At 40.5% G+C, this 26838-nt stretch overlaps 1 protein-coding gene and 1 long non-coding RNA gene across 6 annotated transcripts in view; one reads left to right on the top strand and one right to left on the bottom strand.

Annotated features, from left to right (window-relative positions):
* LOC122789185 overlaps positions 1-26838 on the bottom strand; it is a 1666093-nt gene that overhangs the window by 1029330 nt on the left and 609925 nt on the right. The gene's annotated exons all lie outside the window — the stretch shown is intronic.
* The window catches only part of CAMTA1 (calmodulin binding transcription activator 1), a 2166856-nt gene that overhangs the window by 255534 nt on the left and 1884484 nt on the right, over positions 1-26838 (top strand). The gene's annotated exons all lie outside the window — the stretch shown is intronic.

Consider the following 26838-nt stretch of genomic DNA (forward strand, 5'->3'; position numbering starts at 1 on the left):
TATTTTACAAAACAGAAGGAAAGTTTTAACCTCCAGCATGTTTATCTTTCAGATTTAAACTAAAGGCCAGGGTCTTCTTGGTTAGACATTCCATAAATTAATTTCACAAAAACGTTTTCATTTTTATTTTTCATGTTTGTGCTCAGAAGTATTCAAAATGAAGTGCTATCATTATCACCTCCAAAAATTTTGGGTTTATGCTCATATATGTTAAGAAACTTACAGTGTCCATGAATTATTTTAAAAAAATGGGCAACTACCGAGGATTAGTTCTCCCAGGTGTTTGATGCAGTATGATACATGTGGTACAAGACTGATGGTCACCTACTAAAAATGAAACAATTCCCACAAGGGGTGAGTGCTTCCATTCAGGGGTAACCTGTGACCACTGATGTAGCTTAGTAGTTTGATCTATGTCACACACAAATATTTTGCAAATGGATTAAAACTTGTGGGCATTTTATATAAGTCCCTCAATTAAATGTCATAAGCAGTTTCTGTAAATTTCTTATCTTTATGATATTTCTTATTTTTAAAATTCTTATAAAATCTGTAGCTAAAGAGTTCAATGGCTGTACTACTCATACCAAAGCTGTTTACCAAGTTGGAAAGCTGCTCTTATCATTTCATAGATGTTTCTTATTTTCTTCAGCTTTCTAATGCTTAGAAGAAGAAGAAACAAGAAAATATTTTTCTCCATTCAACTCCTTGTGCTCCTCAAGGCCACTACTCCTTGTCTGCATACATTCACATCTCCCTCTATCAGATAATTGTTGTATGGACAGGTGGTCTAGTGTAAACTATCCAGATGTTACACAATGGCTGTAGGAATGGAAGCCTTGCCTCTTCAGTTATGAAAGTAACCTGGCAGGGATCAAGGAGAAGGATGTGCTGAGAGAACTGGAGAGAAAAGAGGGATTTTTAACTAAACTTTCTTTAGCTTCACAGAGACATATGAATTCACATATACAGAACTTTATGTAGTTGTCAGGGGTGATCCCCAGTCTCCAGCAGGAGGTTCACCTGCACCACATCTAGCATCCCATCCTACACCCAGACAAACAGAGCTGATGTAACACACTCTGATCTCTCCACAGCTACTCATCTAGTGTAGAGATGCATTTTTAACTCAAGCTGCAGAGTTTTCACATAGAAATATAACACCCACATCCATGGGCCAGCTTTGTTATTTTTTCTGTCTCCTCATCTGCTAGATGTTGATTCCATGATTCCAAGTATGTTCTTAAAAAAAAAAAAAAATATTCCATCTGTCTTGTTAGTTTCTCCTAGCTATCATTAATGGTGTAAATATGTGTTCAGTTGGAATAACTTCACACATTTCATTTTTTTTTTCCATAGGAATTTTAAATAATATATTCTAACTCACTTCTTTTACCACTGCATGTTTAGTACTAAGAGATCTGCCTCATAGCCCGTTAGCACTTGCTCACCTATTTTCTCTAGTGGCTAAGTGAGGACAAGGGAATTTAAGCACAGGACTCCATGACTGAGATTCAGAAAATGCTACTACCAGGAGTAAGCCCTAACATGGAAGGAAAACCAATGGCAGATGCCCTTTCGTATTCAGAGAGAGGCAACCACAGTGACTCTACGTGGTCAGTAGAATAACAGTGGTATGCCATCTCCATGTCAGTGCTATGTCCTAATGAGTCCTTCCAGGGGAGCAGCATATGCTAATAAGCCATGTGCCCTCTCCAGGAAATGACTTTTGGAAGGGAATTTATACAGCTAAAATCACTAGGCTGCATAACTTAACAAGGCTGGCTGTGTTAATTAACATGACCAAAATTACACATTCCCCCATTATATCCCATGTGAAACACTGTAGTGGAGCATAGCATGTGGATGTATGGCTCAGTTTCTGTGCGTAACTGCAGGGGTATGAGTGATTTCAAGTGAGTGTGTGTGTGTGTGTGTGTGTGTGTGTGTGTGTGTGTGTGTGTGTGTGTGTGTGTGTGTGTGTGCGTGTGTGCATCTCTGCCTAGATGATGATTGCAGTAGTGAGGTTATTTGGGGGATTGGTAGAGGAGATTGTGTGAGTGTGTGTGTGTGTGTGTGTGTGTGTGTGTGTGTGTGTGTGTGTGTGTGTGTGTGTGTGTGTGTGTGTGGGTGAGTGACTGGGGGGCATGGGTTACCAGCATAGCACTCAACTTCTTTATTCAAGAATCAGGGATAAGCCAATACGAATGGAAGATTTAAGACACAAAAACAGGATCAAGTTTAATTCCCTTACTAAGTTAATAGAAAAATAGGTTTTGCTTAGCAATGCATTTTCTGAAAAATAAGAAGTATGAAACTCTAATGTCTGGCATTTCCGTCTATATTCATTAGTGATTTCTTTTACAATGGACAGAGCAAATGTAAGATGAAAAGTTAGGGATGTTTTGTAAAATCAGGGAGATTTGAGACATATGTGTGTGTGTTTGTGTGTCAGTAAATGGGTGAATGTGTCTGTGCATTTGATCATCGGTGGCGGGGGTTCGTGTACAGTGTGTGTATGTGTGTGTGTGTGTGTGTGTGTGTGTGTGTGTGTGTGTGTGTGTGTGTATATGTGTGCATGTGCATGTCCATGTAATGAATGCCTGCATGTGTGTGGGACAGTGATTGTTTAGCAATGGCAATAATTACACCTGATTCAGAGACATGCAAATTAGATAACAATCAGGTCTTCTTCATTGTGGCTAATCAAGTCTCTGAACTGCATTTCCCATGACTGCATAAACTGCAACTTTGGCTCATGCAATTTATGTGAGTACAGGGATCTTTCTCTGAATCCCATCCCATGTCTGAACTCAATAATATTATATACTTTGTGACACTGCAATACCAAGGCTAAAGGCTATAAGCTGCTGACAAGTTTCATTCAATTAGTTCCCCTCAGTTTTTAACTGCATAGGTATGTACAATGTTCTCAACATGTGATGCTTCCAGATCACCCAATGTAAAGGTCTTTGTAGTAATGGTCTTATGTGGTTGACAAATGAATAAAAGTAAATACAGCAGCTATGATAGTTTCTGTTTCCTTGTTAGTTCTTCCAGCACAACCCAACATTTATCTTTAGTGCAGCATGAATACTGCTTGTCTGTCTCTTGATAGTGCAACTGCATAGAATGAGGAAAGCTATTTGTGTTCCTTAACTAACCAAATAAAAAAAAACAAAACTTACTTGTCAGATATCTGTTGAGATTAGCTATGGCTCACAAGTGATACAAATCATAACATCAGTTCTTCACGGACCTGTGAAGGACAGTACTTGATTCTGCAGTAGGATTTGGCTACACAAGCAGTGATTAGATTCATCTCCCAACATCATATGTCTAAATCTGATAACAGTAAGGTTGATCCGGTTTCATATATCATGGTAAAGTAACCAGAAATCTCTATAACTGGGTTAGATCATCAGATATCAAAGATGCATGATGGTTTGCATTAAGATGATTAAGCAAAAAATCTAGCAACTGTTCTTCTGTCTGTTACAGTACCTACATGTTATGTAATACAGTAGCCAAATTAGTTTAATTAATTTATTTATTTATTGACTAACCTAATAAATGCCCATCCCTTTTTTATTGGCAACTGAAAATGGTGATGTACATGATAAACTTCTCTTGTAGCAACAGATTTGATGCTTCAAAGTACATCATAACCTTACATCATCCACCTGTATTCTACCTTCTGTGTATTGTTTAAATATTCCTCTAGAAGACTACATTGAATATTTTTGTTCGGAACTTTAGAAACTAGCCTGTTTTTGCTACTATTGTTTAAATGTTCCTCTTAAGGAGTACATATTTGTACTGAACATTAGAAACTAACTTGTTTTTGTTACTATGTTGCATGCTTTCTGTATTTGGATGTTTTTGTAACATTATGTATTGCTAAAAACGGGCAACTACTGCCCAGTCGGACTTTCCTGGAAAATTAATGTAAAATACATAAATACATAAAAATTTGTTTAACAGGATAGTCTGTCTAAGCAGAAAATATACCCCTTTTCAATGGAGGCCTGGGAAAAAAGCTCCAAAAGAAATATACATTAAAATAGGCAAGTTTATGTTACAACAATAAAAATAAGTACTACTAATAATTGGTTTTAAAGTATGCACCCTACATACAATTTTACTATTTAGAAATTTGTTAAATTAGTAGTAAGCCATAAATGTACTAAGCTGTACAAAGCATAGTAAAAAAGAATTCAGTAGCAACCTAACAGGGTTGATCAATATCAAAGTAGTATTTCTAACCTTATAGATGGAGGAACGAGGTGGGTTATGGTATAGTATGGAAAAAAGTGTGAGAGATCAGGAAAGAGGGAAAAAATTGACAGAAAAGGAGATAAAAGGTGGCAAAAATTAGTGTAAGTGGTTGATGTGGAGGGAGATTGAGTATGAGTTCATGATGGAGTAAGATGGAATTTGTTCAAGTGTTGTATGGGAGGGAGTTTAATTCATTCCCTCCAATGGAGTTCTGAAAGTCTGCACTGTAACTTCCAAAGGGTGAAACCAAATCTTTTTGGTAGAATAAAATTATGTCCTCACATTTCAAACAAATGTACATATCTCCAGAACTATAGAGGCTACTAAAGAAGTGTAAATGACAAACTCTTCAGCACACACAGTTCTGTCTGTGCTACTTGGCTGTTGAGATATTTAGAAAAACATGACACTTATGACAATACAAATAAATATTATATGGACTGCAATTAATATCTCCTTACCAGCACTCAAATATCAGTACAGTTGTGTTTCCCATTGTGCAAGTTTTAAGATGATGGTGGGAGGATGGCCTAATGGTTAAGGTGTTTGCCTTACAAACACAAGGTGCAGGGTTTGAGTCTCTCAAGGGATAATTGGCTAGGCTTAAAATGGCTTGCAAGGGCAGTTAGCTTAGTACTATGAACCTATGAACCTAATATTCTATATGTAGTATGGTTTAGGAATTATTAATGCAAATATGAACAAACAATATCTGACACCTCAAGGCATCGATAGGATGCAAGATACAACTGTAGAAACACCTGGAGGCATCACGCTTGTCTAATAAGTTAACAGAGATTATAAACAGGTGGATTGGAGAAGACAGTGACAGATTAACCAGGAGCAATACATTGTATTTCTGTATGGAAGGGGGAACTTCATCCAAGTAGTATATGGGGCTGAAACCCCTGACTCAATAACTCCAATTAAAGAATACTTTTATTACTCATCTGTTTATGGCGTATAGGTAGCTCATCAGTTTTGAACCATATAAAAATGTTACTAGAAAAGCAGTAGTTTGACATTGTATACAGTTGCCAGTCCTAAATGGTCATAGTTGGACATTTGTCCAAAATCATGACATACAGTAGTATCATTCTGCTGAGATATTATGCTGCATTTGCTTCTCCAGGAATTTGCTCATCAACCATACTGGTATGTCTCACAGCATGCCTTTATTGTCCTGAAAAGGGATTTTTACTTTTTAGTGCCTTACACTGTAATTCTAATACTGTAGACCATTCTTGGTGGGTCAGCAAATAGACTCATCTGCTTCATTTCCAGTTTAGCATTTTTTTCTCAGGAGCTCCTGTGCTTGGGGTGGACATATCTTATACAAGTGTATGCTTTGTTGTCACCATTGCATTAGAACAGCAAGCAACCACTTGAGGCAACCAGTTATTTTTTGCTACTTTCAATTTACCAGGACTTGTGTCATGGAAGTTTTCATGTTTTATATATAAAGCAGCAACACTTTCCAAATGTAGTTATGGCTGCCCTACCCCCCACCATGATCACCCACAGCATGATTACATGTAGCTTAATCGCAAACAGCAGCCTGGTTGAAATATGGTGGTTGTACTTTGTTCAGAGAACTGCTGTCCAGGTCTCAGTGCCCCCTCCCCCAAGCCCAAATGTGATGATATGAGGTAGTTCTATCTGTGTCTGAGAGAGAGTAGGGTAGTGCTTGTGTAACATATGCCAGCACAGCTAGCTGGAGTTTTGTAAAGAATTTTATGTCATTTGACTATCGCACTGATTTGTACTGATGCTTGAATTAAAAATGTGTTTGTAAAGCTGCTTGTGTTAAAAATGCATCAACAATGGATCTTGCTGGACAGAAAAGAGCTATATAGGTATGTCAGACAGTATTATTATAACTGATTAAATGTATATGTTTTAACAGAGAATTTTGGAAGGGAAGAGGTTATTCTCAGTCCAACTAATTTTGAAAATTAAATGGAATGGTTTAGGTCATAAAAAATGTATCTTACAGGTCTGATTGCCGCCAAAGACAAAATGTCTGGGAAAACCAGGACTAGGAATCTTATTGTATTGTCCTTAGGGGTGAACTAATTGCTACCCTGGAAGGGAGGAAGTTTTTGAAATTTGAGTCTCACAAGGGACAATTGGCTAGGCTTATAATGGCTCGCAAGGGCAGTTAGCTTAGTACTAATCTATGAACCTATATTCTGTAAACCTCACAGAAGCACTTTGATTTTCGAAACCTGACAGGAAAGATCTCTCACAGATATCTCACACAACCTCGCACCTCATCTTGCTTTGCTGTTATAAGCAACCCAACACACCTCATCTTGCCTTGTTGTACTAAGCAACTCAACACTCATCATCTTGCCCTGCTGTAGTAAGCAACTTAACAGGGAACAGCAATTCATTAGTCAAGAAAACATAGTGAGATTAGTTATGTATTGTTTTTCTGCATCTGTCTGAATCTATTCAACTGTTATTTTTTTATATCTCCTGTGATCAAAACTCTGGTGTTTATTGTAAATAGATATTCATTATTCTCATGTTTTATTATTAAATATTCATATACCTTTCATTGTGGCTGATCTTTTAGAAAATATGTTTAACATCTTAAGAGTACTTATGCTTATTTTAGTGACATTGTGGCCCTTCCTGAAAGCCTTGCTGCTTTGGTCAAACTAATTTGTATTAGTATTCATTTTACTCAGTATAATTGGGTACCTTTGTAAGAGCATTAGAATAGCTGAATGGTGGCAGCATAATTACCTTATACTCTGGGCAGAGTGGGCAGAGCTGTGTATGTGTGTGTGTGCGTGCGTGTGTGCTTGTGTGCATGTGTGTGTGTGTGTGCGTGTTAAAATCAAATATCTAAATGTGCATCTGTGTGTGTGTGTGTGTGTGTGTGTGTGTGTGTGTGTGTGTGTGTGTGTGTGTGTGTGTGTGTGTGTGTGTGTGTCAGATACTTGGAACAGGGACACACAGCTCCAAAGTGGTCTGTGTGGAGTCTTGTTTGGGGCCTGCAGAGAAACAGAGAGTCCAGCCCCTTGTTTGGAATGTGCTCCCTGTGTGCTCTTAAAGGAAAATTGTTCTTGGTGCAGAGAGCTGCATCTGAAAATACTGTGTATACCCATTTTTGCTTCTACTGGCTATCCCTCACTGGTGTCAGCGGTGAGGAATGAGGCTTCTTGATTACTGGCTCAGAGTAGGGACTACCACACCAGCAATATTTAATAGCCGAAGTAGAAAGATGAGAATCCAACAGCTCTTCCTGCACCAGGGCTTGTGATTCTGTGATTTGAACCTTCAACTTAAGATATATTTTTAAAGTCCAGTGAGAACTGCCCATAAGGGTTTTAAATATCATCCTTAGCAAACACTGCCTGATGCCAGCACTAGGCCCAGCGTAGGCTGGTCATGTCCCTTGTGCCATCTTTGGCAGGTGTACTTTTTGAGTCCCAGATTACTAGCATCTGATACCCAGTACATGTCTATCACATGCTCAACTCCTCAGACATCAGCTGTATGCAAGCTTTAATTGCTGGACCTAATGGGGAAAAGCTTCCCTACTAGCTTTCTCTGAGAAGTCTGAGGACCTGAAAGAAATTTTTTCTTAAACAAATAAAGAAGGATGAATCCTCTCTATATTAAACAATTTCTCCCAAGTCAACTGTCCTTTCATTATGAGAAACCTTTGGCTTATAAAGTTCTTTATGGACTTGCCTGTAATTCCCATTCCTTACTCAGATGCATACAGTTAATGAGATATAACCTTTAGTTCATCTGAGATAAGAATCTTTTTGTGAGACAACATTAAAAGTATTTCAGCTGGCAGAAAGTTTTTTTTTTTGACTGCCTATAATAAAAAGCCCTTCTGTGGTTCTTGGAAGGGCTATAAATTACAGGGAATATTTTGCAACAAACGAGAAAGTTAGCAGACCAGTTTAAGACAACAGACATCACTGACTATGATTTGAAATTGTACTTTGTTAAATGTTGCCAGCTGGTATCAGATAAAAGAAAAATAAAGGATGAGAGAAAAATTCGTAATGGTGACTGAGAGGTTTTGGTTATTCTGTTAATTAAGGAGGGAAAAATTAAGTACTTTACTGAGTGTTTCATAGTGAATAGAAAAAAGGTATGGTTAGCTGCTGGTGACAAAAAATCAGGCTTTTTATGAGCATCAGCGACATTTAATTCAAGACTGACTATAGAGTGGTCTGCAGGAAATGCAGTAAAAAAGGTCTTTATGATGTGATTGCCCATTAATTAATTGTGACATTAATAAACTGCATGATGAAAAAATGATACAATTGTTACTAGAATAGAAAAGAAGATGACATGCTTTTAAATAGTACTCTTGAACTGTATACATAAATTAATAATATTAATTCAAAACAAAATGAAAAGATGCCTGAAGAAGGGGAGACTAAGGATGAGGAAGATAAGTTCAATATTCTAACAGAAAATAAGCATGGTGTTTTGGGAAACAGTGAATAACAAGGTGATGCTGTAACAGAAGAACAGACTAATTCTACAGGGAGAGGGGGTGAGGAAAACTAAAATGCATGCAGTAAAGAAACCTACAAAGAAAGAGGAGTAATGTAGTTGATTATATATCAGTAAATGTTAATAGTATCAAAATGAAAAAATAAGCCTGAGGTTTTATAGATGTTGCTAGGAAGCAAAAGCATAAACATCTTTTGAGTACATAAGACTTTTAAATGAGCTGATGAAGACCCAAGTAGTAAAGTCATGGGAAGAATCAATAATTTGGAGTTTTAGAAAGGAAATATGCTCAGGAAATCTGGTATTGATTTGTGATATATGAATGGGAAATATTTACTAAGAGTGATAGTGCCATATGCATGCATCTAAAAAGGAACAGTATAAATGTTCAAAGGAACAAAACACACTGTACTAGTAAATACGGATACTGTTATAATAGGAGATTTTACTTACAGTTTAAAGAAATGGTTGTGTAATATTACACAAGAAATTAAAACTTGCAGAGAAACAATGTAGTACAGTAGATTAAAAGGGCTCAACAAAGGCAATTTACTTATACCACAGGGAAGATGAAAACAGTCATAAACTATAGTGTTGTCAAAAGGACGACAAGAAATTATAGGTGGCAAAAGTGGCAAATAAAAAGTCATTTTTGTGGATCATGTGGCAATAAAAAGAGATTCTGAAGATTTTATAAAGTAATGGTAAAGGCATAAAAACATTGATAGGAAACAGCAATGTCAAAGCTGTAGAATTACTTATGTAGAAAAGAAAAAAGTACTTTGTTATAGGAACATTTGATAATGAGACCACTTTATGATTCATGGACAGAATGTTTAAGGTTTGTTTGTTTGTGTCTTTCGGCTTTTCCCAGTTAGGGGTCGCCACAGCAGAACTCCGGTCCTCTAATGATTGGCAGTTGATTTTTACGTACCGGCTTGCCAGGCCTGATGCACAACCTTCAACGAAGGTACTCCCATTCACGCATGTCTCCACGCAGAAGACGCTCTAGCTGAGAATTGAACTGGACAGCATCTTACTGTGAGGCGACAACGCTACCGCAGCACCAAATATAAAAATTATATTTAATGACAGAAACTGCTGAAATCAGCAAAAGGATGACATGACAAATGTGTAATGAATTAGGAGTAAAGGCGAGGAGTTGGGAGGGTGGCCTAATGATTAAGGTGTTTGCCTTACAAACACAAGATACAGGGTTTGAATCTCACAGGGGATAACTGGCTAGGCTTAAAATGGCTCGCAAGAGCAGTTAGCCTAGTACTAACCTATGAACCTATGAAAGAGAAAGGGTATAAGAGAAATGGATTTATGAAAGAAATAAAAAATAAAACATATGATTCACAGACTGATATTTTTCTAAAAGAAAAAAGAGGTTACACATTGTGGGGAAAATTATAACAATGGAAGAAAGACAAATGTTACAGACAAAAGACAGCAATGGTACAATACATTATTGAGAAAGAAAATATAATTAGGAAAAGTAGTAGAACATTTAAAGAAATTATATGCAAAAAAGAAGTAAAAAACTAAGGAATCCTGGGACATGAAAACAAATAAAAGGGAAGCAGTACAAGGATTAGATAATAAAATAGAAGAATGTATAAACAAGTAAAAAAAAGGTAAATGAGAAAAGTTCTTCTGAGCTACAGGACTTAGGATATTGGTTTATAAGAAGTGAAATGATGAAGAGAAAGAATTACTATTAAATGTAATAAATGAATGAATGAATGAATGGAATAAAAGTGAAAAAAAATATGTGAGGGGGTTATTAAGTTTCTATTTATATATAAAATGGAAAAATAAGATATAAGAATTTGGAGAGCAGCTACTTTACCAAATGCAGGTTATACATTGTTTTATGAGAATTTTGCAAAAAGGATTTGATAAAGTTGCAGAAGCAGTGCACCAATATGTCTAATGAATAAAGGGGAATCAAGCAAACCCTGTGTTCTTTATAATTAAAGATACAGTATATCAAACAATAAAGGATAAAACTGATTGTAAAATGGTTGCATGCCTAGTGGACTTCAAGTGAGGAGAACATAGCATGTAGGAAATTTTAGAAGCTTATCATATAGGTGAATGAATGAATAAGAAGAGTTTTGAGAGTAACTTACGAGAAAACATAAAATAAGGTGTTGGTTAATAGTTGGGGATGAGCGAAAAGGAAAGAGTGCAAAGAGGAGTAAAGTAGGCTATCTGATGAGCAGTATTTTGTTTCTGGTAATAACGAATACAGATATGAATTGTAACGAAAATGTGGCAGATACAGTATAGGAAATAAGTAAATGGGTGAAAATCCCCATGTTTATGGCATTATGCACATGATTTAATAGTTACAATAACTGAATGTAATTTGGATGAAGGAAGTAATAGCAAAGGCTGAGAAGGAGTTCTGAAGCATAGGTTTGTCACTAATAAGAACAAACACAAGGGTTCTTAGATATAATTAAAAGCGGAGGTGTTTATTTTTAAAGAGATGAAATTATTCATAGGTTCATAGATTAGTACTAGGCTAACTGCCCTTGCGAGCCATTTTAAGCCTAGCCAATTATCCCTTGTGAGACTCAAATCCTGTACCTTGTGTTTGTAAGGCAAACACCTTACCATTAGGCCACCCTCCCAACCCAATTGTATTTGGAATTAAATTTGGAAGGTAGGAAGTTATAGATGCACAATAGCAAGATATATTAGAAAAAACTAAAGGCCATGCTGAAGGAGTATGAAAGTCTTTTCAAATGTCTTATAATGAGAAAGTTTGTCTAATACATTCATATGTTTTAATAAAATTTGGATATCTAGGGGTAGTGTGTGCTTTCCTGAAAAGGAACAAAGAAAAATTACTGGAAAATATCTTTGACATAATATGATGATCAAAATTAAATCCTATTAAAGGACTTCCAATATGGCTGCACACTGATCAACAAGTTGATTTGAGCTCTCCCAGCATGAACGCTCAACCTTTCAGAAAAAGGACCAGTAAATCTGTTAGTTTTGATAAAAACTGATCACTGACTAATAATTACACTGTCTGCATGTCATCAAAAAATAAATTTGGAATATGTCTTCCAGTAATTAAGAGGAAAAATCAAATGCACTCAGGGGTGTTTAAAATAAATGAAACACTGAAGGAATGTATCAACTCAAAAAACAAAAGGCTAGAAAAATGTAGGCTTTGACTAACTATTCAGATTAAATGATACAACTCCAAACAGCAAAGTATGAAATGAAGAAAAGGTCAGCTGAGCATGAAGATTCTCAAGAACTATTACAAAAAGTAGTACAGTTAGAGGATAAAGCAAGGCTTATAGAGAGAAAGTCTGAGATTTTCTGCTTTAACACAGAAACTGGAAGGAAAAAACTACATTCATTTTATCAAAGTACAGACCAGCAACTGGATGTGTTCCACAGGATTTGTTAATTGAGATGGCATATTGTGTGTATGCTCCAGACCTGGCCATGGGAAAACAGCCAACACCCATATTAGTAAAGATGCAATTACACCACAAAACTGTGGAAGAAAGGAAAAGTATTAAAAATTGGAAACTACTGAGTAAATGTGGAAAATAATTATTCATGTATACCACGTAGAAGAGAAGCAAGTTTAGCCCAGCAATCATGGAATGTCAAGTGGAAGTTGTGAGATTTATCTGCTGTAACTAGATATGTTCAGAATGGTTTCCCCTTGAGGATCACATCCATTCTTTGATGCAAAACAGTCTAAGGAATAAATAAAAACATTTACCCAACAAAGATTAAGCCAGTAAGCAGAAGAGGACATTGCTTCTCATTCATCTGATAGCAAAGCCCTTACAGAGACGTAGCCAGAGAAACATTCTCCATTATTTCAAAGGGAAAAGTTTCAGAGGCAGAAAAAAAGCACAAGAGTTGAGTGGAATAATTAGGAATGCTTTGAACTTGAAGCCGAGACTGGTGTTCGGAGATGTGGATGATCAGGAAGAAAACCAGCAACGCTGAAATTAATGGAAAATGGGAGACTATAATGCATTGATATTACTTGATACAGAAACAGGCATGAAATAGGGCTTTGCAAGAAAAAAGTGTCAGAGAAAGAGTGAAAGTTTTTTGACTTCGTTAAACTTTTGATTTTGAAGACGTAACTATAAGCAAAAAAGTTTTTGTTCTTATTAATAATTATATAAAAATCATGCAGTAAATTGAATGTTATATATTGTAAAGCAGTTTGCATAGTGTGTAGCCAGGATTATTTTAAATGTAAGGTGTCAGAATTCTTATCAGTGACTGTTAAAGAGATTAAAGCAGGCAAGGAAGAAAACACATTTTTTTTAGTTATAACATATACAAACCTTATACATTGAGAAGATGAGAAAGGCTGAACAGAAGGAAGTTAAAGTTAATATAATGTGATCTTAGTCTGCTGGGTTGGTTGGGTTATAAAAGTATATTGACCAAATTACATGTAGAATTAAGATAATAAATTTGCCTTCTTTTTACAGGGATGAATGTCTTTACTAATGTCCTTGCCTTAAGCTATAAACTATTTTTAAGCAAATATGCGTGAACAGTTAGTCAAAATAATGAAAGGCACAGAAAATGGTATGTTTCCTTTTCCTTTTTTGGGGGGGTGGTATTTCTTCCCTACCTGTTGTTCCTTATTACTGGCTCAGCCCTCATGCCCTGTCTGTGCCAGCTGTACCAGCTTCTTCATGGCCCACCAAACTTATTCCTTTAATATGCTGGGGCCTGTCACAGATCACAGGCAACAGGGCTCAGCATGTGTGTGCTTCCATCTGGGGGGGGGGGGGTTACTGGCCTACCTTGTATCCCTCATCCCCATGTGACAAAGCAGTATAGCCCTGAAGGGGCATGCAATGTGGGGATCTATCACCCAGCCTTCATGCAGCTCATCCAGACCGACTGCCACCTCTGAACATGTCTCTTCTACTGATATCCCTAGTCTCCAGCAGGGAGCGTAATCTAGAGACACTCACACACTATCTTCCCCCCAGGATGGGTATACACATCTCTCCCTGCCACTCTATCAGTTGCCCGAGATGCTAATCGAATCCAGGTCGTCCAAGTTGTCATGGCTTTATCCCGCTAAGCCACCGATCAGCCAAAAATGGTATTGTTTTTTGCATCTGCAAATTTATTAGCTTTTTTCCATTAGTAAATGTTCTCAGTGGGAGATAAGACATCTGTAATTGCAGGCAGTTGGCCAGGGAGCACCTGTACATTGTGTGCTGCTGAGTGAAATTTCCAAAGATTCTTCCATGCATTTCCAAAGTTGTTAGCTGTTTTTTTTTTCCTCATTGCTGATTGCTTTTATGTAGAGACAAGCTGTCTGCAGGGGCAAACAATTAATCTTGAGAGTACTAAAGCTAACCAGTGCATTTTTCATAAGGATAAAAGTTAATGTTTGCTGAAAGCATGCAAGATATATTTTCACAAGTTGGGGGGGATAGAGACAAGAAAATAACATACAGCAATCAGCATAAGAGGAAACACAAGCTATAACATGCAATTAGCATGGATACCATAAATGTAGATGTTAGAGTGTATTCACTGTTGCAGTCCAGGTTACCCTTCCACATCCCCCTTTTTTCTTTGCTTGGACTTATCTGTACCTCTCTATTCTATGCAACCTATGTGGTGTATTTGCTTGTAGATGAAGGTTATGTGCATGCTTTTTTATGATTATAATTTTTACAGCCTACCCTCTTAGGGGCACCTGACATCTGGGGCAATAAAAACTGAAGAAAATGGAGTTGCCTGCATCTTTTATACCCCTGGCACTCTGACGTCAGGGAAGAGGTGACAGCAACCAACACCGGACCAGGACTTTGGAATTCAGGCCGACTGCAGGTAGCCTGCCAGCAGGATAACCCAACTGTAATGACTGCAACAGTGAATACACTCGAACATCTACATTTATGGTAGGTACACAACTGTACTTTCTAACTTGTCTAGGGTACACCATAAACAAAAAGAAATCACACCTGGTACCCTGTAAACAAATTATATTCCTGGGAGTAAGCTTGAATACAACTTACCTCATGCCAGAGAAACAAATTAATTTGATAACCTACTTCAAAGAAGTGGCCACAAAACCCTGCTATCTGCAAGACAAATACTGCAAGCCTAGGGGTTCATGGCCTACTGCATTCTTCTAATTCCATATGCAAGACTTAGCTACAGAGAACTCAGAAAAGCGACTACTTTCTGGATTTAAGTATCTTTGCTTTTTTTTCACTTGGAATAGCTTTTGTAGCTTACCCTGAACTAGCTTGAACTGTTTTTTAACTGTTTGCTGCATTATTTTAAAATCTGCACTTAAAGTTACTTTTTAGTCAAATTTGATCGAAAGTTTGTTTGTTTGTTTGTTTAATTTAACTGTTGAGGCTGCCCACTAAAGTGTGCTAGCCTGTGTAACTGATTTATCACTGTTTCTGCATTTTCTGTGTGTTTCTATCAAAAAAAAACAAAAAAAATAATCCTTGTTTTCCCACCTCTCCTCGACTAGTTTAGACCAGTTTACAGGCATTGCTGTATTCTGGGCTGTGGTGTAGTTCCTGTGTTGTCCATTACCTTACTTGGACAGAAGGAAGTTTCTTTGCTCACCAGTGGGAGTGGGGAGCCTTGAGCAGCCTACCTGTCCCTGTAGGAAGTGACCTCAGCACAAGAAGCTGTAGTAATTGGTTGTTTTGGACCATTTCTAGCTCTTTTGTACTTCCCTGTTTAAAATCCACGTTTGCACGGCTTTGCGCGGTTGTGCGCATAGCTCAGCGCCGGTTAAACTTTTTCTGGCTTCGCCAAGTCTGCTCTTCAAATTTTCCCTTAAGGAAGCTCTACTCTTAGTATAATCAGACTACTCACTATATTATAAGCCTAGCACTTGTTCTCAATACTTCTCTACTAAGTAAGCACTCTCGTACTAAGTAAAGCACTACATCTACCTACCACCCCTGTGAATATCCACTTCCCTTAAAGGTACAGCACTCCCTTATACTGTTCTAGCATGTCGAGTGGTAGATTACTGGCGTCCTCTCCAGTTCAACTGGTCAATCTGGGTATCTTGAGACAATGCTACAATTGTCTCATGTACACAGACAACCCTCTCCTCCTCCCAACAAACACAAATACATGTGAGAGATGCAACTATATAGCCAAACTGGAGGCTGAACTCTCTCAACTCAGGGCTGGCATGATCAGACAGGAGGAGATGGTAACCACACACACAACAATCCCAGTCCCACATAGACCTACCACAACTGCAAACCAAACACATAAAAACACAAAGACATACTCGGAGGCTCTAATAAAAACTTACCAAAACAACAGAGGCTCCCAAAGCAGACATCCAAAAATCCACCACCTCAAAACAAAACACATGCAACACATACTTCAATAAATCAGTGTGTCAACCAATCACAGCCCTTAAGGCCAAACACCATGCCTGATACACTAGTAATAGGTGACTCTATAGTCAGACACACTGATGTCCCGCTGACCAGGCTGAACAAGGAGAGGGTGACTGTGAGCTGTCTATCGGGAGCTAGGATCCGCCACATAACACACGCACTCAAGTCACTCCAAAACAAGTACAAATATGACTCTGTCATCGTCCATGCTGGCGTGAATGACCTGAGATGTACCTCCCTGAACTACATGAAAAGAGACATAGAGGAGCTCTCCGATTATGTAGCCCAGACTGGTATGACCCTGACCCTGAGCAGCATCTTGCCCTCACCAAGAATGATACCACAATACAAAGACAAGATGATCAGCTTTAATAATTGGCTCAAGTACTGGTGTCATTCTAAGGGGATCCAATGTCTGTCTGCCTGGGATGACATGTTGGACAAGCCACGCTGCTTCGCAAGGGATGGCTTACACCTGTCACCACTGGGCTTCTGGATATTGGCTAAGGCTCTTGCCACCCCCATAGTGCCTTTTTTGGCAAGGCTCAAAAGACAAACCCACCTCCTTAGAAAACAAAATGGAAAAAACTAAGGATAATGCTGCTCAACACCAGAAGTCTAAATCTCAAGATGCAGGCACTCGATGCACTCCTCAGCATGGAGAACATCGACGTCTGTGCAGTAACTGAAACCTGGTTCAAGGCTCCTGAGAGCACCCCAGCACTACCAGGCTATACCTCAGATCATGCTTTTCGGCCCCAAAACCCAGGCCAAGCCACAAAGGGAGGGGGAGTGTCCATATTCATCAAGGACATCCACACCTCCAGGTTAGTAGCAACACATGAAGCATCAGAGACCATACAGGTGCAACTAACCATAGGCAAAACTGCTATACAACTGGTAGCATGTTACAGACCACCCTCCCAATCTCAGGAACCCCACTCAGCCTTCCTGAAGACATTGGAGGATATGAATGTATCACAAAATACCATCATGCTGGGAGACTTCAACTACCCAAACATAGATTGGGTACATTATTTCTAGCCCTAATACCCTATCCCAAAGGTTCCTGGAATTCATAAATTCAAATGCATTGGAACAACTAGTCACCTCTCCCACTAGGGCAGATAATATGCTAGACTTGATCATCACAAACATGGGGACAAAATGCTCCACACCGGAAGTATACCCCTCACTAGTGAGATCTGACCACAAACTAATCACCCTGGATATACATATCCCACCTCCACCCCCAGCACAAAAGACCACAGTGAAAAACTTCTCAAAAGCAGACTTCACTCTTCTTAAGACTGAGATGGTTCATAGGTTCATAGCTTCATACTAGGCTATCTGCCCTAGGGCATTTATAAGCCTAGCCAGAGTATGTTTGGCTTTCGCCACCCATTTTAAATTAATTTTGCTATGCCTTTTTTTGAGGTTAGTATACTGTGCCTCTGTCTAACAGTGACACAGAAGTGATAGCCGGGGTAAACCTACGATCTCCCATCCACTCATCAAGATTCCTCTTGAAGAGAGTCAATGTGGGACTCTGCCTAACCTGGACTGGGATTTTATTCCAGAGTAAAGGGAGCCTCTGGGTTATGAATCTGTCCCTCCAGCATGTCCTATTTATTTCAGTGCTGAGGTTCAAGTCTCTCGAGCCAGGCTCGATGGGATTTGGATTTTCTGAGCTGCAGCATGTCCATTAATTCGGGTTGGACATGGCTTTATACGCCAGGCACAGATCGCCTCTGAGCAGGCAGTATGCCACTGAGTAGAGCTGGAGTTTCTTTAACCGGGCAGCATATGGCATCTGTTTGAGCCCTTTGATCCTCTTGGTGAGGTACTTTGGGGTCTTTCCAGTTGCTGCAGGTGTCTGGTAAGGTACATCCCAAAGGGGCATTGTACTCAATTATGGGCCTGATGAGGGATGAGTAAAGAGGTAATGATGACCTCCCTGATCTAGATGTGAATCCCTTCATGATTAGGTGGGCTATATAAAATGTTTTTCTAACCACTTTGGCCACGTGGTTGTCAAATGAGAGATTGTTATCAACTTGGGTCCCCAGGTCCCTAATGACTTCTTCTGTACTTAATGGATTACCACCTATGTGGTAATTTGTGGGCACTTTGTTTTTGCCAAAGGGGGTGACTATACACTTTTTGGCATTTAGCTTGAGGCCATGGCTCTGGCACCAGTTGTCTGTTTCTATGAGGCCCTTTTGGAGGATGCTTGTGTCAGCTGGAGAGTTGATTATGGCGCCCAGTTTGCAGTCATTTGCGAACTTGGCAGCCACAGTCCTTCTGTGTTGGCCTGTACCGCAGAGAAATATATACCGAACAAGAGAGGTCCCAGGACTGAGCCTTGTGGGACGCCACTTGTAACTGGTTTGGAGTCTGACATGGCTCCAGCAATTCTAACCATGTGGGTTCTGTCCTTGAGCCAGTTTGCAACCCATCTAGTGACATAGGGGTTTATATTTAAGCTGGTGAGCTTATCTATAATGCCCGAGTGGAGTATTGTATCGAAGGCTTTTGCGAGGTCCAGGTAGGCTGTGTGGACCACCTTCCACTCGTCAATGGCCTTGGTGACTGTTTCAAAGAAATCGACCAGGTTTAAGAGGCAGGATCTGCCCTTAACAGAGCCAAACTGGGTAGGATCCAGTGTCTGTAGGTCCCCAATATCTTTATTTATGAGGTCCATGATGATCCTTTCCATAGCTTTGCAGACCAAGCTAGTCAGGCTTATGGGGCGATAGTTTCCAGGATCCGTTGAGGCACCACCTTTGTGGAGTGGGACCACTGTTGCTGTACGCCACTCTTTCAGTACATATCCTGTAGTAAGGCTAAGATTGAACAGTAGTTTTATGTTTGGGTTTAGCTCTTCTTGGAGTTCATGTAGGACGAGCCGGGACACCATCTGGTCCCATTGATGCTGTGTTTTTGCTTTGGAGAGGCGGCTCTTACCTGAGCATCTGAGATGTCAGGGGCAGCACTCTGTTGGGATAGATATTTGCCCTTTGGTGGGGAGAGGGGAGAAGTTTGCACTGAACCTGTCAGCTAGGATGTTGGCAATGTCTGTGGGCGCGGTGTATTTTTTGTCATTTTGGACTAATTCTGAGCATATCTGGGAATTCGCACCCAGGTTCCTAACATAATTAAAGAAAGCCTTGTGATTAAATTTGTAGATGGGTCTAGTACCTAGTTAATCTGTTTTCATCCAGTAAAGCTCTTTGGGATTTTGTTCAGTAGTAGCTCCCTCTATTTATATTGTTATGCTGGGGTCACCACGTGTTTGGAGATGCTTGGTTTTTTGCTGAATGCACTGATTTAGAGCAGATGCATTCCCCCTTTTGAACCTGGTTGACTTTCAAAACAGTCACTAGAGCCATTGATGAGGGCAAAGCAGTGCATGCAACCTACCTGGACTTGGCTAAGGCCTTGACACAATACCCACTCAGGCATCATAGATAAGCTCAACAGCTTAAGTGTAAACCCTTATGTCACTAGATGGGTTGCAAACTGGCTAAAGGACAGAACCCATAAAGTTAAAATCGCTGGAGCAATGTCAGACTCAAAGCCATAGTTGATACACCAGCGGACATATACATCCTACAAAAAGGCCTCACAGAAACGGACAACTGGTGCCGGAGTCACGGCCTTAAACTAAATGCCAAAAAATGTATAGTCATTCACTTTGGGAAAAACAAAGTACCCACAAATTATCACATAGACAGCAACCCACTGAGTACGGAAAAAGTAATCAGAGACCTAGGGACCCAAGTCGACAGCGACCTCTCATCTGACACCCACATTGCTAAAGTGGTTAGAAAAACATTCTACCTTGCACACCTCATCATGAAGGGATTCACATCCAGATCCAAGGATGTCATTGTACCCCTATACTCCTCCCTCATCAGACCCATGATTGAGTACATTGCCCCATGTGGCATGTACCTCACCTGGCATTTGCAACAGCTGGAGAGACCACAAAAGTACCTCACCAAGAGGATCAAGGGTCTCCAACATATGTCTTATTCTGCCAGACTAAAGAAACTTCAGCTCTATTCAGTAGCATACCGCCTGCTCAGAGGTGATCTCTGCCTGACGTACAAGGCCATGTCCAATCAGGATCTGATGGACATGCTCCACCTCAAAAAATCAAAATCCATCAGGACCACGAGAGCTAAAGACTTAAACCTCAGCACAAGTATGAATAGGACATGCTGGAGGGATAAATTCATAACCCAGAGGCTTCCCATGCTTTGGAACAAGATCCCAGTTCAGATAGGCAGAGCCCCTCACTGACTCTCTTCAAGAGAAATCTTGATGAGTGGATGGGAGATCGTAAGTTTACCCCAGGGGTCACATCTGTGTCACTGCTAGACAGTGGCACAGTAAACTAAGTCTATTATATAAGGGGACCTTCATTGTGTCACTACTAGACAGAGGCACAGTATTCTAAATTTATTCTGTGTTTGTACCATTTCGTGGGGTAGCAAAAGCTACATCACTATGGCTAGGCTTACAAATGCCCCAGGGCAGATAGCCTAGTACTATACTATGAAACTATGAAACTATATGAGGAAACTACAGTGGTATCTAAAAAGCCTATGGTGTCAACATTCTCAAGACCAAGAAACAATGATTCATATCATACCTTGCCTACGCCTAGAGTTCCTTTGGTGGGCAGAGGCACTAATAAACCATAAGCACTAATTACTCTTATGCTCTCTATGATTACCTTGTCCCCTATTGGTCCATTTTAATTCAGTTCCCTATATTACTCTAGCATGTCCAAAGGTCAGTCAATGGTTTCCTCTCCAGTCCAGCTGGTGAATCTGGGAATTTTGAGGCAATCTTACAACTGTCTCATGTACACGGACAACCCTCACCTCCTCCAAACAGTTTCAAATATATGAGAGAGATGCAACCATATTGCCAAACTGGAGGCTGAGCTCTCTCATCTCAAAACTGGTGTAACCAGTCAGGAGGAGAACGTAACCTCATACAACACAATTCCAGTATCACATAGTCCCACCATAACAACGAACCAAACACATAAAAACACAAAAACATACTCGGAGGCTCTAAATAAAAATCTACCTAAGCAACAGAGACCTCCAAAGCAGACATCCAAGCAAATGCTACCCCAAAACAAAACACGTACAACACATAGCACACAAAGTCAGTGTGCCAAGCAGTCACAGCCCTTAAGGCTGAATAACACACCTGATACTCTTGTAATAGGTGACTCTATTGTCAGACACACTGATGTCCTGCTCACCAGGCTGAATAAAGAGAAGGTTACAGTGAGCTGCCTGTCGGGTGCTAGGATCCACCAGATAACGCAAGCACTCAGGTCACTCCAAAGCAAATACAAATATATCTCAGTCATTGTACATGCTGGCGAGAATGACCTGAGACGTACCTCCCTCGACTACATGAAAAGAGACATAGAGGAGCTCTCTGATCATGTAGCCCAGGCCGGTATGACCCTGACAGGCATTGCATCACCTTTGAATGACACCAACACTTAAGCCAATTGTTGAAATTGATCATCTTGTCTTCATATTGTGGCATCATTCTTGGTGAGGGTAAGATGCTACTCAAGGTCAGGGTCATACCGGCCTGGGCTACATGCTCAGAGGGCTCCTCTATGTCTCTTTTCATGTAGTCCAGGGAGGTACGTCTCAGGTCATTCACACCAGTATGGACAATGACTGAGTCATATTTGTACTTGCCTTGGAGTGACCTGAGTGCTTGTGTTATGTGGCGGATACTAGCACCCGACAGGCAGCTCACCGTGACCTTCTCCTTGTTCAGCCTGGTGAGCGGGACGTCAGTGTGCCTGACGATAGAGTCACCTATTACAAGTGTAATGCTGCTAAACGCCAGAAGTCTTAACCTCAAGATGCATACAATCGAAGGTCTCCTCAGTATGGAGAACATCGATATCTGTGCAGTGACAGAAACCTGGTTCAAGGCTCCAGAGAGCACCCCAGCACTACCAGGTTATACCTCATATCATGCTTTTCGGCCCCATAACCCGGACCGAACCACAAAAGGAGGGGGAGTTTCCATATTTATCAAGGATATCCACACCTCCAGGTTAGTGGCATTGACGAAGTATCGGAGACCATCCATGTGCAACTGACAGTGGGCAAGACTGCTTTTGAGTTTATAGCATCCTACAGACCACCCTCTCAAAGTCAGGAATCCCATTCGGCTTTCCTGAAAACATTGGAGAACATGAAGATCTCTCCAAACACCATTATATTGGGCGACTTCAACTACCCAAACATAGACTGGCAGCATTACTCAAGCCCCAGCACCTTAGCCCAAAGGTTCCTGGAATTTATAAACTCAAATGCTATGGAACAACTAGTCACTACTCCCACAAGAGGGGAAAACATACTAGACCTGACCATTACCAACATGGGGACTCTATGCTCCATACCAGAAGTATATGCCTCATTGGTAAGATCAGACCATAAATTAATTTCACTGGTTATCCACATCCCGACCCCACCCCAGCCCAGAAAACCACAGTGAAAAACTTGTCAAAAGTGAACTTCACACTTCTCAAAACTGAAGTGGAATCCTTCAAGGCCCCAGAGCCAGTGGAAACTACGGCCCAAACTGCAGAATCCTATATAAACGCATTCTACAGACATCTCCAGGAATGCATGGATCATGCTATCCCAAACAAAATCAAGTCCCAATCATCCAAAGGCAGGCGTCCAGTCTGGTGGACCCCAGCCATAAATAAACTGTATAACAAAAGGAGGAAGCTACTACATGATAGAGCAAAATCCCTAAAAGGGAAGGCATCTCTGATCAGTACTAGCAAAAAATTATGATCCCTCATAAAATCCTCCAAGGCCAGCTTTGAGAGAAAAATTGCACAGGACACTAAAGACAATCATAAGGCTTTTTTCAGTTATGTTAGGAACCTGGGATGCAACTCCCAGACTTGTTCTGAGTTGATTCTAAACGACAAAAAATACACTGAACCCACAGACATCGCCAATATCCTGGCAGACAGGTTCAGTGCAAACTTCTCCACCCCCTCCCCCCCAAAAGAGCAAGTATCTATCCCAGCAGACTGCAGCCTCCGAAACATCTCTGATGCTCAGGTGAAGGCCGCCCACTCCAAAGCAAAAAACACTGCTTCCATGGGACTAGATGGCGTCCCAGGTTGCGTCCTACATGAACTCCAAGAAGAACTAATCCCTCAAGTAAAACTGCTGTACAGTCTCAGCCTCACTACTGGATATGTGCCCAAAGAATGGCGTACAGCAACAGTGGTCCCACTCCACAAAGGTGGCGCCTCTGTGGACCCTGGAAACTATCGCCCCATAAGCCTGACTAGCCTAGTCTGCAAGGCTATGGAGAGGATCATCATGGAACTCATAAACAAAGACATTGGGGACCTACAGACACTAGATCCTACCCAATTTGGCTCCGTCAAGGGCAGATCCTGCCTTCTGAACCTGGTTGACTTCTTCAAAGCAGTCACCAAGGCCATAGATGAGGGGAAGGTAGTCCACACAGCCTATCTGGACCTCGCAAAGGCATTTGACACAATACCACACTCGGGCATCATAGATAAGCTATCCAGCCTAAATATAAACCCCTATGTCACAAGATGGGTCGCAAACTGGCTCAAAGACAGAACCCACAGAGTCAGAGCTGCTGGGGCCATGTCAGACTCGAAACTGGTCACAAGTGGCGTCCCACAAGGTTCTGTCCTGTGACCTCTGTTGTTCGGTATTTACTTTTCCTGAGGTACAGGCCAATGTGGGAGGACTATGGCTCACCAAGTTCGCAGATGACTGCAAACTGGGCGCTATAATTGACTCTCCAGCTGACACAAACATCCTTCAAAAAGGTCTCACAGAGATGGATAACTGGTGCCAGAGCCATGGTCTAAAGCTAAATGCCAAAAAGTGTATAGTCATACCCTTTGGCAAAAACAGTGTGCCCACAAATTACTACATAGGTGGTAACCCATTAAGTACAGAGAAAGTAATTAGGGATTTGGGGACCCAAGTTGATAGCAATCTCTCTTTTGACAACCACATTGCCAAAGTGGTTAGAAAGACCTTCTATATAGCCCACCTCATCATGAAAGGATTCACATCTAGATCAAGAGAGGTAATCGTGCCCCTTTATTCATTCCTCATCAGGCCCATCATAGAATACAATGCCCCGTACCCGACACCTGCAGCAATTAGAAAGACCCCAAAAGTACCTCACCAGGAGGATCAAGGGACTCAAACAGATGCCATATGCTGCTCGGTTAAAAAAACTCCAGCTCTACTCAGTTGCATACCGCCTACTTCGAGGCGATCTATGCCTGACATATAAAGCAATGTCCAACCCAGAATTAATGGACATGCTCCACCTCAGTAAATCTAAATCCCTCAGAGCTATGCGCTCGAGGGACTTGAACCTCAGCACAGAAATAAATAGAACATGCTGGAGGGACAGATTCATAACCCAGAGGCTCCCTTCACTCTGGAATAGAATTTCAATTCATGTTAGGCAGAGCACCTCACTGACTCTCTTCAAGAAGAATCTTGATGAGTGGATGGGGGGGTCGTAGGTTTGTCCCGGGGATTATTTCCGTGTCACTATTAGACAGAGGCACAGTAAACTAAACTTTAAAAAGGGCACAGTATACTCAAATCAAGGGGTGGCGTAAGCCAAACACAATCGGGCTAGGCTTATAAATGCCCCAGGGCAGATAGCCTCATATGAACCTATGAACCTATGAACCTATAATCTTAAGTTTAGATTAGGTAATTACTATGGGTGTAGCCATCAATTTGGGACAACTGTTCCTGTTCAAGTGAGGGGGAGGTACTCTTCATTTGTTGAAAACACACACAGTTTTATGTGTTAGTGCTAATTTACAAGGGGATTGGGCTTTATGAAAATGTATTTAGTTTTTGTTGGTATATTTTCATTAAAGCAAAAAGTCTTGAAAATGTGACAAAAGACTCACATGAAGATGAGAAGAAACAACTATATAAAAGATCAGCCCGCCAGGCATTAGTGTATGCATGTAAGTCAAAAGTTGGAAATATACATTGAAACAGCTGTCATATATAATACTTGGGAGTATTAGCTTTCCAATATAATGACTGCTATGTCCATATTACCATGGAAAGCAAGTGGCCTTATAGGTCTACACAAAAAAGCACAGAGAACTGAATTATATTAAGTAATGTAGGCTGAAAGCAGCAATGTTGAAGGACACATTTGGATATAAATTAGCATGCAAATTTGACAAAGAAAAAAAATTCAGAATGGATATCCAGCATAATATTAGGGACAAGGGAAAAGTGGAGTAATGATATTGATTGCTAGAGGGGATCCCACAGATCTCATGACACACAGCAACACCAGTGTCTCACCAACGAAGACTGTAAGGCATAACAGTAAAAAAACAAGTTTTCTTGTCATCGGAGACTCAATAGCGAGACACACGGATGTCTCACTCACCAGGTTGGACAAGGAGAAAGTCACAGTCAGCTGCCTGTCTGGTGCCATGATTCATCAAATCACTCATGCACTCAGGTCTCTCAGCAACAAGTACTGTTATGACTCTGTCATAGTTCATGTTGGACCTGAGATATACCTCATTGGACTATATGAAGAGAGACAAAGTTGAGCTCTAGAGTATGTGTCCCAGGTAGGTATGTCCCTAGCCTTGAGCAGCATAGTACCCTCACCTAGAATTATGCCACAGTATAAACAAAAATGACTGATTTCAATAACTGGCTTAGTTTTTGGTGTCATTCAAATGGGATCCAGTTCCTGTCAGCCTGGGAAGCCATGGTCGACAAACCTCTCTGCTTTGGCAGATATGGTTTGTACCTGGCACCACTAGGCTTTCGGCTGCTGGCAAAGGCTCTTGCCTCCCCATAGTGTCTTTTTTAGGCAAGGTCTTGAAAACAACATTACCAATGTGAAATTAACCAATCAGAACAAAATAAGGGTCATACTGCTAAATGCTAGGAACTTAAACCAAAAACTGCACTCCCTTTAAGCACTTCTATCACTAAAAGATATAAATGTCTGTGCAGTCACAGAAACATGGTTCAAGACCTCAGAGAGTACCGTGGCCTTGCAAGGCTACAATGCCTTCCACACCTTTAGACAACAAAATGAACATGTAACAACCAAAGGAGGCAATGTTTCAATCTGTATTATAGATAAATTCACCTCCTGTCTAGTTAGACTGGACAACCCTGTGACGCCCCTGCACTGGTCCAGTAATCAAGGAGCCTCAATCCCCACCACTGGCAACAGTGGGGGACGTACACACTGGGAGGATGACAAGTACACACACAGTAAAGTGCAATTTCCCTTAAGAGCACACAGATCACAGTTCGTCTGGGGCTGGTTTCTCCCTCTCTCTCCAATTCCTCAATAAGACTCCCCACTGGCACACTGGCACAGCTATAGAGTGAGTCCTTAGCCAGGGTATAAGCCAAGTCCTCCCAACACTCTCTCTGACCAACCAGTGCTTCGTGTCCCTGCCCAAGTAGCTGACACACACACACACACACACACACACACACACACACACACACACACACACACACACACACACACACACACACACACA

The sequence above is a fragment of the Protopterus annectens genome, chromosome 14.part0, assembly GCF_019279795.1.
Source record: "Protopterus annectens isolate FY-2018-M chromosome 14.part0, PAN1.0, whole genome shotgun sequence".
Taxonomy (NCBI): domain Eukaryota; kingdom Metazoa; phylum Chordata; order Ceratodontiformes; family Protopteridae; genus Protopterus; species Protopterus annectens.